General features: G+C 50.8%; 1 protein-coding gene across 10 annotated transcripts in view; it reads right to left on the bottom strand.

Annotated features, from left to right (window-relative positions):
* CNTFR (ciliary neurotrophic factor receptor) overlaps positions 1-12,985 on the bottom strand; it is a 218,596-nt gene that overhangs the window by 170,147 nt on the left and 35,464 nt on the right. The window contains exon 1 of one of the 10 annotated variants that reach the window (XM_065047098.1): positions 6,522-6,545. The exons of 8 other annotated variants lie outside the window; for them this stretch is intronic. The gene's annotated coding sequence lies outside the window, so the exon portion shown is untranslated. Of the gene's footprint in view, positions 1-6,521; positions 6,546-12,985 lie in introns of those variants that run through there. One more of the 10 variants, XM_065047094.1, reaches the window with a different exon arrangement.

Here is a 12,985-nt window from a genome sequence, read left to right as displayed (position 1 = left end):
CACTGTCAGTCTCGTGCCAGTACAAGATTTCTCTTACGGGTCACGTTCCCTGGGAGATACCAGCACCATCTCGGTGCTGATGCTGGCTGGGATGCAGGGCAGGTATCAGCCACACCAACCCATTCATGCAAGTAAAACCCCACCAGTCCATGGCATCCCACTGCAGGGTACTGTCTCTGAGGCTTGATCAGCCTCACTCCAGCTCAACAAGCAAACAGCTGGCTCAAGTGACAGGGAGATGAGAGGCATTGATCCCCTCCCTCTCCTGCCACCATTCGTATCAGATATTGGCATTGACTGAGAAGTGCTGGATGCTTTCTTTCCTCAGCCATCTGGGCTGTGCATTAGCAGCCTCAGGACCTCCTTCCCCATCCGTTGTGTCAGCGACACGGCCACAGACACTGTGACAAGAAGCAGAGCGGCGTCGAAGCCCATTTCAAAATCCTTCTATCCTACTCAAGCCAGGGAGGCTTATCTGCATGGATTTATACTGTTTGCCCCAATATTTAGCTACTGAGCTGACTAATCTGCGCCACTGGGGTTTTTCTTGCACACAGAGGCTGGGCAATCTACATCATTCATCATTTAGATTAGCTATTGTCTTAATCCTCTTTAAACTACTGTATAATACATAAGGGAATGGATGTCCTGTATGCTTGGGATACGTATAAAAAACCCAGGCTGAAGCTCAGATACTTGGACAGAAGCTAGAATGACAGATCCTACCAAGCCACAGAAGAAAAAGGAAACCTGTTGCACCCCCTGACAGCTGGTTTAACTTCTTCTTGCCCTCTCCACCCCAGCAGCCTGTAATTATTTCCTAGCCAGCTTCCTAAAGCAACACATGGCTCTCCTCCCCTCTTCCCTCATCACATCCCCATTATGAACTGGGGACCTCGAGCTGTGTCAGCCCATGCAACACAGTCTTGCTAAAGCTGCTGTCCCAAGTATAAGCACCTCTGCACCCCAGGAGCCTGGACATATCCCAATCCAGTGTCACCCATGGACACGCTGCTCTCAGAAAGGCAATGGCTCTGCACAGCCCCGTGTCATGCTGTAGGCCCTGCCTTGCAAACAAGTAGGCTCAGGTCAAGGATTAAAGTCCCGCTTTGCTACCTGGAATCATGCCACGCATCGCTGTGGAACCCAGCAGGTGGACAAACAAAGAACAGGTTTCTTTATGGAAACAGCAAGGAGTTTGGAGGGGAGAAGCGGCAGGGATGGGGTGTGCAACAAGGCAGTAGCAAATGAGGCTTTAGTTCGTTGCCTGCCAGAGCTGAGAGAGCTAATAAACAGACAGATGAGAGCTAAATTGTCTTCTGAACCTCTGTATCAGTATTCACATTACAGAGGCTGCTTCCAGCAATTCCAGCGTATTAATAATAAATGCTACATAATTACAGCAGACTTGCTTTTGTCCTCTCTTCCTGTTTTCTGTCGATGCCTGCTTAACCCTCTGCAGCCCACAGCCAGCTCTCCACCAGCACCAGCCCCTCTGCAGGTGGCACAGCCCTGGCATCACCAGTGTCCAGGGATGTACAGGCTACAAAGGGAAGTGAAGGAAAGCTCAAGTGCTGACGCCAGGTTGCAGCGATCACCTTCTACCTGTTGAAGCTGTGACAATGTTGCTGCAGGGCATGAGACAGGAGTGTTTGGGACCTCCATCTCAGCCCCAGGGTGGGATGAGTTGAGGTCCGTGCAAACAGCATCTCCACAGCTCTGAGGAACACAGAGTCACTTCTTAACAGCAAATAGGGTTTATGGCCTCTCCTGGTTTTAATCTCTCCCAGGCTTGCAGACAGAGCTGCCTTCCCTACAGAGATGTTTTTGGGGTGTCTCCACCCCAGCCCACTGGGTGCCCCCCTGCTGCACCCACAGTCACAGGGCTGTTGGTGGTGACATCTCCCCAGGATGCACAGCCAGGAGCAATACCACTACACACTGCTGGGGGATGGCCGTGGGATCTGGGGGATCCCCAGAAGGAGGCAACTGTGGGAAGACATAGAAAATGACCCACAGGTCCTGAGTCTGGCACCCAGGTAAAGAAAAACAGAGTTTTTGTGTAACCAAGTCCCAGATCAAAACACCTCCAGCTTGAGCAGTGCTGCAGCCACCTCCCAAGGCTCCCACCTCATTCTCTACAGCACCGGCATCCCTCAGGCACAGCCATTCTTCCAAAGTATTCTTTTTCCCAGCAAGCCATACCAGAACACCATGCCCTATCTGACCATTTCATGAGCTGATTCAAATGACGTTTACATAGTGTCTGGCACGTTTTCCCTGAATTTTAAAAGTGCTTCATCCAATCTAGCTGCAAACTGAACACTGGAACCTGCTTTGCTTTCCACAGGACTGTCTCTGTGAGCATTCCTTCCTCAGTTGCAGGCAACGAGCATCAGGACTCTGGAGAAGGGTCCACATTAACAGTGCAATAGATGCTTACAGCAGAGCACAAGTTTAATTTGCACCTTTCAGGCTAGCGCTCTCTTTTCTCAGCCTAGCAGGGAGGCTGCCATGCCCCCTAACATGGCTTCAATAATAGAAGAGAACAAATACCTCAAATGGGATTTCTGTGAGAAGAAACCAACATGCATAACAAAGCATGCCTGCCTTCCAGTGCAAATTAACTCAGCTTTTGCCCTGAATGCAGACCTTTCTAGACACAAGATGGTATGGGGAACACCACGAAACTCAGACACAGAGCTCTCTCTGAACAGAGAGAGAGACCCTCAAATACTAAGGGAACACTTGGCTCAAACTGCTGAACGTTGAAAAGCCTTAAAATGGAAGATAAAACAGCTCAAATCCAGCTACACCACTGACACAGGGAAGACAAGGCTGGAGTGATATAGGTATGACTATCCCTCAGACAACAGTGTCCCACCCAACCTGGGACACACAGCATCCCTAAGAACCAGCATCCTGCCACTGCTCTCGGATGGTTCCCATGGCTGCATAGATCCACTTTGTTTTCTGTGCCATCTCCTCTGCAAGGTGAAGCATAGACACACTTTTCCTCCCTGTACGTGTCATAGTAATCTTTTTGCGGTTCTCAGAAAATGACACAGCCACCAGTTGTTGAGGAAAAAATGCTGAAGAAAGAGAACCACAGTTCTTTTCTGTCCTACACTGACCAGCTGCATGATGAATGCACAGGACAGGAGCCCTCTGGACCATTCACATGGAGTGGGCATGCCAGAGAAGGATGGAGCAGAGTAGGGTGTGTAGGAAAAAAGAGTTATCGTCATCACATCATGCTCTTCCTTGCAGGACAGTATGAGGAAGTCTACTTTGAAAGCAACATTGCTAGTAGATAGCCGTGCGGTATGAGGAAAACCAAGTTCATCCCTACTGGAGGGCCCTCGGCAGGTCACATCACTGTGGTCTGCCTCGCTCAGCAGGGCAGCCCCCATTTCTCCACTGCAGGGACAACTGCTCCCTGTGCAAAAGGCGCTCAGCAGCCCTGAGTCCCCACTTGCTACGGTGAGCTGGTGCGGCCAGAAAAGTAATAAGCTATAAGGAAAGGGAAGGGAAACTCACCAGGAGCTTCAGGGAAGATGAAATGTATCAACCCTAGAAAGGAAGATCCTGAGCTGCAGCTCTTGGACACACGTAACCACCCAGACAAGCATCCTGTGCTGCTGGAGGAGCTCCTGTGCGCAGAGGGAAGTGACAGCCCTGCCAGTCCCTTGCAGTAGGAGTACTTGCAGGCATGGGAGGACAGTGAAGCACCCCAGCTGCTCTGCATGCCCCCCCTCAACAGGGCATACCCAAGCCAAGCCCAAACCCTCCCAGCACAAACATCGTAGTGCTAGAGAGTAACGCAACGTTTGCCCCAGGATTATCAGCCAGCACTCCTGGGTGCAAAGGCAGAAAAGAATTAGGCTTCTGAGCATCCAGGCTCACCTCCAGGACAGCCTGCATTACACTCCCCTGACAGGGCTGTTCCCCTGCTTTCCAGCAACCTCCATGTACAAACCCACACCCCAAATCTCAGGATACTCCCAGGCAGTTGATGGCAGCACGTTGCAAGCTGCATGAGCCTCTTGTGCCAGCATCCTCTACAAGCCATTTCAGAAAAAAAAGAGAGCAAGTTATTAATTACAAATTAAGCTGCTAATTGATACTAAGCTCTGTTACCTCCAGGGGAAACAGAGGCAGAGCTGTGCCCCTCACACCACAGCTCATGGATTGCAACTGTGATATGAGAGGCTTGAGCTCCCCAGTAAAGCTGCCAGGGGCACAGCTGCACTCCTTCCAGCTCGAGCTGCGCACACCAGCCCAGGGATATCTCAGTACTTCACTTCTTCCAGCCCTGACCCACCTCTAACCACTGTGACAAACAAAGTTTCAAACACAGTCTCCCAGCTGACAGTCAGACCCAAGTGTAAATACCAAGTCAGCATCCACAGGCACCAGCAACCGCCCCCACTAAACTTTTTCTGTAAAAGGGGAATTACAGGTGACAACCCCAGGTGTCCCACCAAACAAAGATCTCCTTGCTTGGAGGGGATGAACAGTTTCCTTGTCACACTAGCAGCACTGAAAGGTTTGTACAGCAACAGGTCCCCATTCTGCTTCACTCTGTGCAGACTCCTGCATAGGACAAGGGGATGAAGCAATGCAAGAACCAACCCATGCCAGACAGGGAAGATCAGGTCAGCTGAGATCCTAGAACTGAAGGATTCCCTCCTGTCACAAGTTTCTCAGCTCTGCCTCTTGGAAAGTGCAGAAATGCAGCACATAATTACCTCCTCTATTAATAAGTTGCAGGTAATAAGTAATTATATAGTTATATTAATAAATAATGAGTATTAATTCTTTAATAAGGGACAGTAAAATCTGAAGTATTGCACCCCTTTGCCCCAGCTTTGAAGCACACACAGGAAGCTCCTCTCTTGCACAGGGAAGCTCAGGACTTGCCCATGCTGGACTGACCTGCCTCGTGCTGGAGCAGGACCAGTTCTGCTGGGTTTGGCCACCGAGCAGCCATTGCTGAGGTCTCCATCCATCCGCTCTTGTGCCGTCCTTCTCCTCAGGCAGCTCAATTAAGTCTAATGAATTACATCCAGCCCAAGTCACGAGCAAACACAGGAAGACTTGGCAACCATGGTGCTGTGCAAGCAGAAGGTGAATAAATAAAATTGACTCACACCAACAGAAAACTGCGCAGTGAAGCTTGTTGGAAGATGCCAATTCTGTGATGGAGATACTGTAGTGAAGCATCTGTTTGGGTGACTTTGTCTCGAAAGGAGGCAAAAAGAAAATGTAACAGAAATCAGTTCTACCTTTAAATAGGAAAAAAAACTCCTGAAAAGTTTTATGCTATTTCGGCGTTTAAGTTGTTTTTTTTTTTTCTGTTGGTGTGTTTTGGTTGTGTTGTTGGTTTTCTTTGGTTTTGTTTGTTTTTGTAGGGTTTTGTTTGTTTGTTTGTTTTAGGAGTTTAACCAAGAAGAAAATATTCTTGCTAGTTACCAGGATTGATTTTATGACCTGAGCTATAGAATAACATAGGTTCACCTGGAGCTCAACCTAAAGCCACATGGGTGGAGCAGGACCAGCCAGCTCAGGTCACAAGGGGCTGCTGCAGATCTAGGCTGAGCATCTCAAACGCTGAACCTTTCCTATCTCTTATTCCTGTTGCAGTGTTTGAATACATTCATCAGGGCAAGACACTTGTCAGTGCCTGACAGGCAATCAGATGCTCCAAACTGGGCTGTTGTGTGCTGCCCTGTCCCTGGGTGCTTCCAAAAATGAGTCCATCTCCTGCCTCTCCTCAGCCATCGAGGGGCTTAAAACAGCAATAAGAACCCCCCAACACCCCGCTTCACCTTCCCTTTCCCAAGCTGCAGAGACCCACTGCTCTCAGCATCTCCAGCACCATTCTTCTCCACAAACACTCCACGTTTCCCTGCTGACAACCACCAATGAGTTTTGACATCGCGTTCCCATGGGAGACGGTGCTGAGGAAATATTGTAAACCGAGTAAGACTGCACAGCTTCCTAGAGAGCAAGACACCATTCCCAAACCTAGTCGTAACCATAACCAATGGTCACAGTTTTCCCTTCAAAAAACCAAAGAATCCTGCTCCACAATGATGCAAACTGTTACCATTTCAACACAGTTCCTCCCCCCTCCCTGTTCCTTCAATTCAAAGTCAATTACAGCAAGGTTAATGGGGCAGGGAGGATGCCAGTCGGCTGGGTAATGATGTCAAAGCACCTGGCATTGCCTGGGCAACAGCTAGGCAGCGGGGATGCAAATGAAGGCACAGGATTGCACTTGGTCCCTGGAAACGAGCTGATGCAATTGAGCATATCAACATTAATGAACACAGAAATGACGTGAGAACACCCGGAGAAACAAGGCACTGATAGGGCTATGGGGGCTGCACCCCGCAGGATGCTATGGCTATCGGGTGCCAACAGGAGCAGGCTCCATGTTGCTGACCTCCCTCCAGATCTTCACCCAGGGTCGTCCCCATGGTCTGACATTCCAGCTTTGCGCACCCAAGACCAACCTTCTTGTTGTTCTCCTGAAGTCTCTCCTTCAGCAGCTCCTGGCTCCTCTCCAGGCAAGCTGTGACAGGGAGAGCAAGAGGTGAGCTGCACGTGTCAAGAGGACACATCTTATAGTGACCTGATAAACATGGGGGTGAGGCAGCAAAGACCAAGGGGCAAGAAGTGCACAGGAGCAGAAGCACTTGAGGGCATTTTTGTGTAAGGAGCAGTGACCTGATCAGTGGGATGTTGTCTGACAGGACAGCACTTGGTACAACATGCTTCCACAGACCAGGACTACAGAGTGGCAGAAATGAGTGTTGCAAGCCTCAGACACCAGCAACCCATTTCCAGCTTCAGTCCATGATCTGGCTGCTGCATCTTCTCCCTTGTTCATAAGCTCTGCCCCCTCAGGACATTTACAACTCTAAAAGCTTTGCTCCTGTACTGTAATATTCAGTGTTTTTCTACCTCTGGCCTTTAAGCTCACCCCATGCCACCACCTTCCCTCTTTCCTCACCCTGCTTACACTCCAGCAAAGCTGGAGTTATGCACCTGGCTTTGATCCCAACAGCAGAGGACATCCACCCCTCCACATCTCAGTGCCATAGGTGGATTGATGCCCCACACCCACCTTCCCATGCTTTCTGCTCACCCCAGCTCCGCAGTCCACCCCTGAAACATGCTCCAGGGCAGGAACAGCTCCACCAGCAGCCACAGTGAGGTCTCAGAGGGGTTCTTCTGCCCCACAGAAAGCTATACTAGATGGGCAAGAGAAAGCTGGTGGTATTTCTCACACCAGCAACTAGCAGAGCTTGCACAGTTGAGATGCAGCTGTGCAAATGCGACCCCAGCAACCAGCCCCCACCAGTCCCAGTGATTCCCCACTGGCATAAAGAGCAATACGAGGGGCACAAAGCAGCCGACACCACAGGGGACCAGTTGGGTCACGCACCCATTTAGAATATCATCTGCCCTACGTCTCCTTAAAACCCTTTTCATCCGAGGCGAGTCAAGGTGACTTGGACAGACCATGCTGCTGCTCCTTCGGATGCTTTCTGCCATTCCCTGCCCTTGCGCTGTGATCTTCTCAGAGCACTCTGAAAATGTCTCAGCAAAGCAGCAGCCTGTGCCATAAGCAACATTGGAAATGGGCATGATCAGAGCAGCTGTGGGCTCTGCAGGGACTGGAACATCCCTGGCCAAGCCATGTGCCAGGCTCTGAGGGGCACAGAGCTTGCTCTGGAAAAATTACCTTCCAAGCATCCTCCCTGTGCACCACAGCGGGAGCAGGCACGCCTGGGCTCACAGCAGTGCCATCCCCAATGCCAGGTCTCTCCTTGAGTCCCAGCATGCTGATTTAAAATGTCAGCAGCAACACCAGCTACACAGAGAGAATTTAATAGAGGAGGAGGGAAGAGAAAAAAAAAAAAAAAAAAGATGAAAGACGAAAGGGGGAAGAGGCAGTTCTGCTAATAGCGAGTCAGACAGAAGTCTCCAAATCCATTTGAAACGCGTAGAGCTTAATTTAACTTAATGGTTTTGTCAAACACTGGTACTCTGTTAAAAGCACAGGAGAGCTGGTAATCCAAGTGCCAGTGGCTCTGCCTTTGCTAGCTGCAAGAAGGCTGCTGTTCAAGTCCCCAGACAGATCCATCTGGCTTCACACAGGCAGCAAGCACGGTCCTGGCTACCGCAGTCACTCATTAGGGCAGCTCTGTATTTACTTAGCACTGGCAGCCGCCCTGGCTTTGCCCAGAATGCAAAAACAAACACAGCCACTGCATTTCTGAGAGCTTGTACACGTCTTAAGGCAGCTCCAGGCTTCTCTTGAAAACACGGCTTGGTCAGGGGAAGAGAGATTTGCAACTTTCCCCTCGGGAAGACAAGATGAAATCTCTCAGCTAACGTGGACTTTGGAAAAAAGTTGGAAGGAAAAAAAAAAAGCAAACTCTTTACTCACACATGCAGACAGAGGAAGCCAGAGGCTGAGCTGCAAAAGCTCGTTCTCCACCCAGCCCTGCTGCACTAGGTCAAGGACCCCCAGCAATCCCATGAGATGGGGCTCAACCCCATGGGAAACCAGGCAGCACTTGTTCTGCTGCTGCAAACCCTCTTCTAGAGCAAAAGAAAAACAAACAATAGAAATACAAACCTGCCATTTAAGATGGTCTTTCCCCTTCAGACAGGAGACTGAGCCCATCTCTACACACAGCAGGGACAAGACAAAGGGCGTTTAAGCCTCCTCACCTGCTATAATGCCCTGTTCTGGTAGCAGATGGGGAATCCAGGACACATCACATGCTGCCTTGTGGTTTTGCCCCCTTCTGAGGGCACCGGTGGATGAGATGACCTGCAACACCAGGCACTGTGTGACTCAAGCCACCAGGACACAGGCATATGAGAGACAGGCACTCTCCCCTTTGCAGTGACAACAGTCCAAAAAGGTCATGATTGTTTCTACCATCTTGGAAGGCTAAAATACTGCTTTTAACCATCTGCAGCTGATCAGCCACAGATCTGTTCTCTGCACCCACAACCTCTCTTGCACCATCAACCACCACAAACTGGTGAGACGGGAGATGCTGGGAGCACAGCTCTGCCCACCTCCCCAGCCCCATGTGCTGCCAACAGCTGATCCCAGACACCTCCTCTTACTCAGGGTAGCGTCTCCATTTCCCAGCACATCCCTCAACCCTTTCTCTGGCTCAGTGCAGAGCACCCTCCCTGCCACATACCCCAGGCAGGGAAGTTTGTTCAAAGGGCCAGAACTAAAAGAAACACTGCTGCTAACCCCCAGCCTCCTGGGGCAGCCCCAGAGCAAAGGGCTATGAAGGAAGCAACCTCTAAACTCCAGGGCCATGGGCACATCCCCCCCTCTAACACAGTGCAGGTGAGGAAGGGGCTCCAGGAAAACTAAAGAGGGGCAGCAGAATCTTTTAAGCCTCTGCATCCCCTTAAATGTGACCCCCCCCCCCCCTCCATCCCAGGACCTGGATTCCTGTTTAATTTAAGACACAAATGGGATCGAGTTTAAAGGTCTCAGCCTGGCCCTTGACTCCTTGGTGGGAGTCTTTCCACATCACAAAACCACCAGACAATTCAGCCTGATTGACAGCCTTTCAGGCAGAGAGGCCCGGGGCTGGAGGGAGGGGAGGGAGCTGTGGGTCAGGGCTGAGTGGGGGGCAGCCAGAGCCATGCATGGGGCTGGGAGAGCAGAGGATGGCTGCAAGGTGGGGATGAGGCTCAAGGTTTGTGCTTCCAAGGGAAAAAGGTTTCTGGGGAAGGATGTGAGAGGCTAGAGCATCCTTCAGGAATGCAGTTCCACTTAACATGGGCAAAAGTCAAATTGCAGACAGCTCATACAACAGGGGTGGGGAAAAAAAAAAAAAAAGTTGTTTTAACACACTTTTTCCTGAGGTAAGCAGATACCAGTGTACACCAGAGAAACCAGGGAGCTGGGGCAAGGCAGAAAGAGGGACCCCAGGCACACAGAGAGGAGAGGGATCAGTGACAGGCAAGAGCTAGGAGAGATCACGGATGGGAAAGCATGGATGCTTGGCTCAGCCACAGAGGCTGCAGCAAAGGCTGAGATGACAGCATGGAAGCACACACATGCACACACACATGTGGACATGTGCATCGTGTGCCTTGTTCTGCCTTGTGCCCCATCCCTGCTCTCCAACCCCAGAAGCACCAAGGCCAGTGAAGGGACATCACCAAGGTTCCCCTGCAGCAATGGGCAGGATCCCCAGAAAAGCCAGCAGAAAAGGTGAAGTGCTTCCCCATCTCTTCCACTCTCCTCCTGAAACCACATCTTAGGACCACAATCCAAGGCTCACTTCACATCTTTTCCCCCTGTACCAGGGTTGATGCCAACACTCTCCATGGGTCTGCAATATCCAGTCTTCAGCAGTATGTGACCAGCCCCTTTCCAAACCCACTTACATGGCCAGTTTGGGGAGAAGATTTCCTTAAAAGTACTCTCACCTTGCATTCTGGGTCACACTCATGCTTGCCAGCCCTTCATGTCAAGAGGACACAATGCACCTCTGTGATAAACGGAGAGTCAACACTTGGTGAGACCAGGCAAGAGAATGTATGAAGACCACAGATACTTGTCATGCTATGTTATTTATCCCCCTTTCTGCACACAGGAAACCCTTTCTCCTACCTTTTTCTTCCCCCCTTCCTCCTTTAAATAAAAGGGAGAAATTTTAAGCTGGTGCTTTAAAGCACAGCAACCGCCAGCCCATCTCCATGGCTTGCCAAGAAAGCAATTCATCCTCTGCCTCTATTCTGCAGTAGGTAAAGCCCCCCCCCCTCCTCGCTTTTGTTCATCTCCCCGCTCTTTTGTCTGGCCCTGAAAGCGTTGATCACTCCTGCATGAGGAATGTGAAACTGATGTGATGTGATAGGAACAATGCTCCAGCCCGGCTCCTCGCAGTCACATCAAAGTCCCCATTTGCATGGCTTCCCCTTGGCTGCCTGTCCCCCTCTGCCCCCCGGCCGTGCTCTGGCTGCTTCAGCGCCTTCATTGTCCTCCGGGCTTCCAGAAGCAGCCTTGGGCTCCTGCTAAAAGGCCCTCGGTGTCCTCCCCATGCCTGCGGCTGTCTCCACTTGCTCATGGGAGACAGCACTCATGGGCAGCATCTGGCTGGCAGGACAGGTGGCATCTGCAGGTGGCACTGATACAGGCTTGGATGCACCATGATGATGTCTCTGTTAATCCCTGCTGCTGTCTGGTACCTGCTCCCAGATGGATACTTCTCTTCATGGCACTGCCAGGCTGGGGGATCTAAGCAAAGGGATGGTGAGGTGAGGAAGCACTTCACTGCTGGTAGCAGTGGGGCTCAGCCCTGCTAGGGAAAGTGGGGAAGTGCATTAACACAAAAATCTCAACATTTCTTCAGCTAGTGAAGGGCAAAGAGGGAGTTCACACCAAAAATGCCCTGCTTTTGCAGTGTTCGGAGAAGGCGGATCCCTGCCTGTCCTTCTGGTGCAGGAGGAGAGACTGAGAGCCAGGCACTTGGAGAGGACATGACCTGACAGCTGGACGCCACCACACCTGTAGCACTGCCATCCCACACAGCACCCTCCGGCGCTGGCAGCAACACGATGCTCAGCAGATGCTGCAAAAGCCGCCAGAGTAGCTGTACAAACACAGTCATGGGTCCAGGCAGCCTCCTGCCAGGCCGTTGAGCCCAGGCATGCTGCCACCAGGTAAAAATCCTGCTGCTACCCTGTAATGAGCAGCCACAATGCAACACTCAGAGATGTTCTTCCCAGGGTGTGCTTCACACAGACTACAGCTTCTCCAGACCTCACCAGGTCAAAGGCTTTAACCCAAGGCCAGCAAAGGAGACTTCCAAGAGAAAAACTCCTCAGCGATACAGAGAGCCTCTCCCCAGTCCCACAGCAGCCATGGCTCCACAGCAAGCTTGCACTGACATGACAGCAGCTGGGAAGTGACAGCTTTCCTGGTCCCAAGGCACTGTCTGCCTCCAAATCCCCTGGGACACCAAGGCAAGCAAGCTCTATATGGCTTTGGGGGCAGCCAGGTGCCTGCTGCCAGGCAGGGGGATGCAGGCATCACCCAAGCAGGGAAGGGGAAAGCCAGACACTGGCAAAGACACCTGGGGTGCAAGGGGGAGGCTGACATAGGACAAGATTAGAGAAAAGCAGCGGTGGGACCACACAGAATTGTGTAGCGCCAAGCTGCACTGGAAACAGGAGGAATATTGATGCCCCTGCAACAGCAAGGTGTTGCTGACACACCTCAAAAGCTGAAGAGATTTAAGTTTTGGTGAAGAGGCAATACTCTTAGCTTACCCTTGCCACTGAGACCAGTCCAAGATCGACACCCCCTCCACCCTCCTCCTGAAGTATGGGACTTTGATTTGACCTAAACACCGATCATGATGCTGAGCTGGTCTGTGTCACTAACCAACACACAGAGACAGCTGGTGTCTCTCTACAGTATTAAAAAAAATTAAAAAGAAAAAAAAGAGAGGCCTCCAAGTCCAGCTATTTCCAACACAGCAAGCAAGATACAGGTAATCAAGGCTTTGAGCCCAAGCACATCTCCAAGTTTGCACCTCATACAGAAGGTCAGTGATCCAGAGAGACTCCAGGTGTTCTGACTTCAAACACACTGAAAATGCAAACCAACTGTCCAAGAGCCATTTCTGGATTATCAGCCCACAGATCAAAATGCACCATGGGTTACACTGTAGGATGTACTGCTCTAATGTTAAACAGGCACTTCTTAAGCACTTCCCAAGCCACCTGTACCCAAGCAGCCTCCCAAATCTTGAGAATGCCTGCTCTTCTCTAGTTTTTACCTGCTTACTGCAGCCCCCTATTCATGCCCCTCTGTTCTTCATCTCTAGGTGAAGTTCAGCAGCCAGCCAAGGGACACAGCGCTGGCAACTGTTCCTGATTTATACTGATGGAGAATATAACTTCCATTTAAAAAAGTAAA

This window comes from Columba livia, chromosome Z (genome assembly GCF_036013475.1).
Source record: "Columba livia isolate bColLiv1 breed racing homer chromosome Z, bColLiv1.pat.W.v2, whole genome shotgun sequence".
NCBI classification, from domain to species: Eukaryota; Metazoa; Chordata; class Aves; order Columbiformes; family Columbidae; genus Columba; species Columba livia.
Note: the sequence above shows the minus strand (reverse complement) of the source record. Positions and strands in the feature narration are given on the sequence as shown.